Here is an 8,990-nt window from a genome sequence, read left to right as displayed (position 1 = left end):
CACTTTTTTTCTAACATGTTAGTGCTGCAGCTGCCCCCCTAATCCCTGCTCTGACAGCAGACCGGGGATCTTCTCCCTGTGTCTGCCACAATTATAAAAAAAAAAACAAAACAAAACACAGACGCAGCTGGTCACGTCACTTATTCACAGTATACTGTGAAAGGGAGACCACAATTACTGTCAGTCTTTGCGGCTGTTGAATGCTGTGGTAGTTCATTGAAAGTTCCTGTCGGTGTGTAACTGCTTGTACGAGGTATGAGCACACAGCTTGCACAGTCTGCAAGAGCCCTGCATAGCACCCATGATCTGCTGATCATGGGTACAATGCTTTGCAGGCTCCCAATAAAAAAATAAAATGAATGCACTTCCTTTTTTTTTTTTTTTCCCCCTGCAAAAAGACGTACATTTATTTTTAGAATGAAGATAAGAATCAAGACATTGCATCAACATGATAGAAACATCACTCAAAAAGTGAACAAAATATATAAAGTGCAAAGGAGTTCTAAATATATAACAAAGTCCCAAACAATGCAAAAAAATATGTAATGTCCAATAAAATTAAATGTATTCACAGTGCCAAAAATATTCTAATAGTGTGTCAGCGCTTGAGTGAAACCAGGCATGCAAAGGTGCTTACCAAATATAATAGATCTCAGCTTTGGAGAGCTAAATACGCTCATGAAAAAGGTAACCATCCGGTAGCTTGGTCAAAGTACCATCCATCCAGCATGGATCATCAGTGCAGACTGCCATGTGTAAATCACTCTGCTCAAAGGGTCGTCAGCATAAGACCAAATTGAATGGTATTCATAGCCACAGCATCCACATATATAAAAGAAAGGAGAAGCCTCATGGTACCGTAAGCTTAAAACATGTTTAACAGGATAATGCACTTACAATAACAGCAGTAATACACAAAGTATATAATCCAGCCACAAGTCATGGAGGCAGGTGTGTGCGGTAACTTCACTCAATCAGCCTGATTATGTACAATAACTAAGATACAAATCAAATTTTAGGCTTCATCTGCAATGGTACTGTACGCTTTGGTGCAAAACTCCTCAAGGGTTAATCACTTCTAAAAGGATGGAGACTTTTGCAGCTTTCCTCAAAGAGCACAAAGTGCATCAGCTGATTGAGTAATGAGCCAGACCCTCCCATGCAAGAGGAGTATGCGATTCGTCGCCTGAAACCTAGTTATTTCTTCACAACAACAAAAGGTAGGAATCTGCTACGTTGTAAAATCCTTGCAATGTACATAGATCACCCAGAGGGTGTTTTTATTTTATTTTTTTCCTCAGCAAAAGTGGAGTTGCTCTTTTTAATTTAATTTAAGAACTAGTAAGGTTGTCTTAACTTCCTTAATGTTTTTAAATTGGGAAATGTATTTGTACCGAATGTACATAAAAACTTAAAGCGGAGTTCCATCCAGCTCAGCAGCTACAGTCTGATCTCTGCTTTAAGGTGGAAAACTCTTTAGGTTATGGCACACTCTTCTTCCCTATAGAACCAAAAATGTTCAGAGATAGGTGTGTGTGGGGGGGAAGATTTGTGCAATCCTGCAAGTGGCAATGTAATAGACAGTGATCTTATATTTTGTTTGTTTTTTCTTTTGATACAATGCTTTTGTAGTACAGAGATGCAGGGCTATTTTAGGGCTCTTTCACACTGCTCTGCTGAAAAAAAATTCAGCAACGCATATGCATTTTTGGTGCGGTTTCTGGCTGGCTGACTCCATGCGTCTGTGAATCCATGGACATGTGACTCAAAAAGCGCACCAAAAACACAACCACGCTGTGTTTTTGATATGCACCTATCCATTGAAATGAATGAAAACACATTTTAAACATGCATCAAGCATGCAGGATTTTTTAAAACGCACCGCACCTGCAAGGTGTCCAAGGTCTCCAATGTTGATATTCACAGTGATTAATGTATGGTGATGTGATGTAAATTAATTTAATTAAATACTTTTTATTCTTTAACTCCTTAAATTATACCATAATATTATGTTGAGCCTTTCAGATGAATGTATGCTGGGCCTTTAGCAATTTTTATAGTAATTATGGTAGCTAATATTGGAAGAGCATTAATGAGTTAGTGGCATCCAGGTCCGCCAGTTGCTCTGCCCATTCCCCTCTCCTCAATTGGTACACAATTAACTTTTAATATGTTGGGTGCCGTCATTCCTGTGACTTGACAAAGCGCGTTCACGTGAAACGCATTGTCACAGCAACATTCACTCTTGTGTTCCACTTTGGTACTCTGAAGCTTCTGCTTGGTCTTCCTGGTTCTGCCTGTCAGCCTACTGTGACCCCACCCGGGCGCCACCTGCCTGGCATCTCGAGCGGCTCACTTTCCATCTCACCAGGGCATTTGAATTTGCCAACCCCACCGAGGCACTGGATGACCCTATTCCATCAATGCCCAGGGACCTTGGCTTGGTATCGTTGGTAGTTTTAATATTTCTAGTACTTTTTACAATTTTAATAAACTGAATGCAAGTTTTTATTTATGGATTGGCCTGGTTGATGACCATTCCCAACAATAATGTCACCGAGCACTGTCACCATTGTTCGTGTCTATATTCTACACTATTCCAAAATGTGACAGCATATGGGTAGCCCTGGGCTCTTACATCCCTTCTTACATCCACATACAATCCATTGCTTCAATCGCTCAGAACACATGGTTGTTTTTGAGGATCGGGCAGTGGCTGCAGCATTGGGAACATGTGACATGTTCCCAAAGGTGAACTTTTCCTTTAAGCTTTGAAAATGAAAAAGAAGCTGAGTGGTTGCCATACACAGCTGCTCCAGATTGTCCTCTAGAAATCTCCTACCAAAAAAACTACTTTACCTTCCTATCATGTTATCATATTTTTTTTTTTTTTGTGAAAACTGCCTGGGATGCATATACATTGTACATGCCTGATTTGATTTCCAGACCCTTCCAGGTGCATAGAGAAAATTCTGGATGGAGAAGCAACAAGGGGGAGCGTGGCCTGCGCATTGCTGGAGGAGGGCACTTTGTGGTATAAGTCTGCTATAATGGGTAAGTGCGTTGTGCATACTTGCACATTATGACAAATGCTCCAGGTCTGGCTGCTGATCTATTCTTCTTTAAATGTTTCATAAACCGAACCGTTTAATATTGTGGCAACAACTTAAAAAGGACCTATATTGTGTGAACGAGTAATAACTAACCACCAATATTGCCTGTTGGCTTCCGGCAAGGTATCTCTTTCTGCATTGCGGACTCAAAAATACCTGATGCATAGTAAACTGACTGGGGCGGGATGAGCAATAGGCAGCAGAAGGGATGTAGTAACAACACAAAAAGGGAGGCATTAAAGGTAGGGAAAGCATGGGTCCAAAATAATGCCTGTTTCACACGGGCTTCACCTTGTATTAGACCCCTTTCACACTGGGGCAGTTTTTAGGTGCTTTAGCGCTAAAAATAGCCTCTGAAAACCGCCTCCCATTCGTTGCAGTGTGTCTTTTCACACTGGGGCGGTGCGCTTGCGGTGTTTTGGAAGCGCTTGCCCATTCATTGCTATGAGCAGGGGTGTTTCAACCCGCCCCAAAGATGCTGCTTGCAGGTCTTTTCCGAACTTCCCTCAAGCGCACCGCTCGGGTGTGAAAGCACTCATTGCAGAGAATGGGAGGCAGTTTTTAGGCACTTTACAGGCTCTTTCTCTAGTGCTAAAACACATGAAAACTGCCTCAGTGTGAAAGGGGTCTAAAAGTACCATTCTGCTCAAGTTTGTGAATGTTGAACACAGATCCTAATGGGAATGTTGATTACCACGTAAAGCAAACTGCTAGCAGGCTTTCAACAATTTTCAAGGGAAAAAAAAAAAACATTTGAGCATTTAAGAAAAAATACGTAATTTTTCTTTTTTTTTTTTTCACCTGTAATTTTTTTATTTTTTGTAAAAAGAGAAGTATAACTTTTTTTGGCCATACTTCTTCTGTGGGTCACAGAAGTGCACTTGCAAAATCCCACTGGAGGGGCAGAGTAGAGAGTGGCGACTGACAGTCACTGCTCTCTGCTGAGAGCAGACCCGAGAACTAAGTGATCAGCGGTCATGTAATTGCTCACTGCAGCTGCAAAGTCTGTAAGTCATATGGACCTGACAGCAGGGGGGTTTTACATACACTCCTGGTGGCTGCAGCCACTGGGATTAAGTGGAAATCTGATAACCAGACTGTCGCCTGCCAGATGAAAGCAGTCCTGCGCCAGATTGCTTTTACACCTAGTAACAGTGCCCTCGTCATGTTTCCCAAGCTCCGCTCAGCCATCTGCGGGCTAGGGACCAGTATAGCGGACATGTGTCTGCTCTCCTCCTTTTTGTTGCTGTCCCTGACATGTTTGACCTCACTTCTGTGTGTCCCCCTGGCTAGCATGGCCGGGAAAGAATGTAATGCAATGCGATCTGCATTGCATTACATTTGGTGGAGCGCAGGGGAGACATCCAGAATCTTTTAGACCCTGGATGTCTCATTAAAGAGTACCTGACCCCAAAAAAATCATCACATAGGGGACATTAAATAAAAAAATGTTTCTTTTAAATGGTAAGAAATGAAAGTTACACCCAACCACTTAGAATCCCCCCCCCCCCCAAGGCCTCCCCCAACCCTACATTTATACATACACTATATTGTCAAAAGGCTTTACCTCTACCTTGTAGAGGGTGAGGGGAGAGACACAGGAATGAGATCCTGATTGATGTTCACGGCTGGAGTCTGGAATTCACTTAACCCCTTGTGTGTGTGGGTAAAAGCGCGATTGCCAAGCACGGAAGTGTAAGGCATTGGAAGCTGGTGAGTGAGCTATCTGAAGTGAGCGGAATCACTGTCACATAGTGGTGTGGTGGAAGATTTGAGAAGACATCACATAGAGTTTTAAATTCTGGAAGATTTTGGACGTTTTATTATTTGTTATTCTATTTTTCACACTTATCACAGGGTGGTTTTTATATATATATATATATATATATATATATATATATATATATATATATATATATATATATACTTTTTTTTTTTTTTTTGTTGCATGCTCAGCAATTTATATTTCTCTAGTCATCTTCCAGGACGGCACACCTGAGATGAGAGGCTCCTCCCTACAGGAAACACAATCAATCGACAGCTGTTTTAAGTCCCCACCCTTCCCCTTGATCCTCAGTTTTTGATTGTGTTTCTCCCTACACAGCAAAACCGTTTGTTTTTTTCCAAATGACCCGAAGCCTGGGGCTGGTGTTCCCCCCACCTGGGAGCCGGACCAAATGCCTGGGGAAGGCCTACGGCCACATCACCCTGAAAGTGAAAGAGGGCGCCGCCTGCCCGATCTCGTATGATCTCGGAGGCAAAGCAGGGTCGGGCCTGGTTAGTTCCTGATGGGCCTCTGGGTCTGGCCGGATATATTTATCCTTCCTGGGGGGTTCCCCTATCCTTTCCTCAGGGGGGGCAGCAGAAACTGGAAGAGCCCCCCTGAGAGCTGAAGGCCCCTGGGTACAGTGGTGTCCCCAGAACTTCAGGGGCCTTTTTCCTGTCTCCCCCCCTTACCTGTCCGGGCGTCCGTTCAGACAGGGGTGCTGGCTGTCAGTTCTTTCCAGGGCCCCCGACTCCTGGGCCCCTGGTAGCTCGCGTGGGCTGCTGGGGAGGGCGCCGCCTGAACGACCCGCGTTCTTACCCAGGAGGGAAGGCTGAGAGTCAGCAGGAGCAGGCGCCCACATCCTCCTTTCGAGGAGGCACCAGTTCACTACGGTGGATGTCTGCCTAAACCACCTCCAGAATGGAATGAGGAACGTACGGCATTGCCCCCCAAAGGTATATACTGACTGGCAGGACACAGCCTAACCTTGCAGCTCCCTACGGGGACAGCAGTTGGGGGGGCACTTTGGCGGCTATCCTCCTTGCGTGTGGACCATAAGGATGGAAAAGCAAGCCCTGTGGCTGTGGAAAAAGGGGAAGACTACAACGGTGAGTACTTTCCTTTACCTTGGGAATTTAGCTGCAAAATCCCCAATCCCAGCCAGATGGTTTCTGGGCATTTGAGATAATCTCCCCTGGGGTCTAGATTCAAATAGCCCAGAAGCTTCTGCTAAAAACACCAGCTACAGCTCCCTCTTACATCAGAGATGCTGTATGGTGGACAAGTGGTGCAGAGGAGCGAGTGTGCCTAAACCACCTCAGATGGGAAAGAGGTAGGTAAGGCATTTCTTCCCCTTCCCCCTGAATTTACTAAGTGGTGCAGTGCAGGACCTGGGGTCTGCATAACAAAATAGCCCAGAAGCTACTGCTAAAACCACCAGCCACAGCTCCCTCTTACAGCAGAGACACTGTGGTTATCACAACAGTAGGTTTCCAGACTCTCCCTACATGTCCGGTTGTGGGACATTATTAGGGATGAATAGAGCGAAGGGGGGGAGGACCTGGTAGATACAAAGAGTTCCTTACAGGCCAGGTATACCACTGAACAATTTATGGATTGTGCAATGGTTGAAGGATTCAGGAGTAAGCTCTCCTGGTCAGCAGGTGCACTAGGTTATATGGCCCTATTAGCCCAGCTGCTAGGAATCTGAAGTCATAAGTTCCAACCTCCCACTCCACCTTTACATTGTGGTTATATTAAAGTGCAGGAGGTAAGAAAAACCTTTTTGTTGGTTTGGGCTACAGTCAACTCAGTGACAGATCTAAAGGCGATTTACCATAAATCGCTTCCTATATCCTTTAAGGATTTTCTGTGCAAACATATGCAAGAGCTAGATAGATACATGATTGCTTGTTTAAAGCCTGCAGGTGGCTATTTTCCTCCAGGCTAAATTGGTGATCACCTTTTCTAGAGGCTGTCCTAAATTGGTCTCTAGGGCTGGGCTCATTGAGACTTTAGTTTCTGATCAGCCCCACCTGTGTGTGTGAGCTGGCCAGCGTTTGCTCAGTCTACGGAGGTAAGGTAGGACAACAGCTACTATAGTAAGGTGTCTAACCATTTTTAGAATTTGTTCCTTCACTGGGGGTGAAGTGTTAGTATCTACAGCCCAGGCTATGCCTAGGGATCAAATTGCTCTGTTTGGTTATTTCATAAAGGGATACACCATGACTCCTTGGTTGCACACCAGTAGACCTCAGTAGTGAAGGTTTGTCCTTGCTGGGATGTTTTGTGGCACAGCAGAAATACACATTGAGATTTGTGACATCTCTGCTCATAAGGGGTATAGTGCTGTACATCAGAAATGCACTGCACTGAAGCTTTGTTGTTGTCTGTTTATATCCTAAAGGTACTGCTTTATTTGGCTACAGATCAGAAAAATACAACAGGGAAGGTGGTCTGTACTTTCTGGTCTTGTGATGCATGGCGGAAATGCACATCATTGAGTCTTATGACATCTCTGCTCATATTTGTTATATTGCTGCACATCAGACATACTCAAAATTGAGTTCTGTCTGGGGTTTTTTTGTGTCCTGTATTACTGCCTTATTGGTTGCTTATTAGATAGGCAGTAGTAAAGATTGATGGTCCTGAATTGTTGGGAAATACAAATTGAACCTGTGCCAGGGGTAGTACTAGTACTGCCTTTGGTAATCGGTGCAGCCCCGCAAAGGGGCGTCAGGCTGACAGTGCTATTAACGGCAAAGGTTGCTGATTTTAGGCATGCGATTTGACATGTTGAGTCGCATGCCAAATCCCTTCAATATGGATGTGCTATCTCTATTCAGATTGTTATATTGTTGCACATCAGATAAATACAAGATTGAAGGTTGTCTGTCCTTTTATGTCTTACATTTACTGCCTTATTGGCTGCATATCAGAAGGGACACAGCAGTGAGGTTGCTTGTCCTTTTCTGATTTGTTTTTGCTGCCTCAGCAGGGAGACACATTGAGGATGGTGGCGTATCTGCTCAGTATTGGTATATTACTACACATCAGACATACACAAAGATTGAAGATTGTTTGTGTCCTGTATGTTCTATATTTACTGCCTTATCGGCTGCATATCAGAAAGGCACAGCAGTGAGGGGTGTCTTTTCTGTTTCTCATTGTTCTACCTTGCTGCTTCTTAGGGATACACAGCAGGGGGTTGTTGGCTGCACGCCTCCAGGGAGATACAGCATTGGGGACCCCTCGCTTGTTCAACCTGAAAATTGCAAGTTACCTGCGACCTGTGTAATCTTGAGGTCTGTGGATCCAGAAAGCAGGGTCTGCTTGGTGGCGCTGCGACCTGGAGTTGCACAGACACAAATGGTTCCCATTGGAAGCCATAGTGTATGACTTTTTCTCTTGCGTTTTTGCGGTTGCAGGTTGGGTCGCACAGGTGTGGGAGCCCGAAGTTCCCTTCTGGTTGAGGTTTTGCTACACACAAGAATAGACATCATGGAGTTTATTGCCTTACTTTGCAATACACCAGAAAGATCGCAGCTAGGAAGGCTGTCTGTTTTTATGTGGCTGCACAGCAGAAATACTCAACATTGAAGCTTGTTGGTGCTTTCTGTTTCAGATTCCCTTACCTTACTGCACTTCAGAAAAACACAATGCTTCAGGTTGCTTGGGTCCTTTCCATGTTGGTTCTATGTGACTGCACTACAGAACTGCATAACAGAAAAGATATTGTCTTGTTATGTTGGTTTAGCTAGCCAGTGCCATATTGATCTTATAACTGTATTTGGTGGTTCATCAGAAATACGCAACATAGAAGTTTGGGTCTTTCTGTCTTATATTTATGGCCCTGTTTTGCTGTACATCAGTAAAACTCCACCGTAAACAGGACTCCCGTCCTTTATGTATATATATCAGTTATGACCTAGCTAGCTGCACTTCAGAAACACGCAGCATTTAGGGTAGGTTCACACTGAGGCAGCACGACTTACAGCGCGACTGCCTCAGGCGACCCAGGACACGACTCAGCGGCGACTTGCGAAACGACTTCTGTATAGAAGTCAATGCAAGTCGCCCCCAAAGTCGTACAGGAACCTTTTTCTAAGTCG

Source organism: Aquarana catesbeiana, linkage group LG03, assembly GCF_042186555.1.
Source record: "Aquarana catesbeiana isolate 2022-GZ linkage group LG03, ASM4218655v1, whole genome shotgun sequence".
Classification (NCBI taxonomy): domain Eukaryota; kingdom Metazoa; phylum Chordata; class Amphibia; order Anura; family Ranidae; genus Aquarana; species Aquarana catesbeiana.
This window is presented reverse-complemented; position numbering follows the sequence as displayed.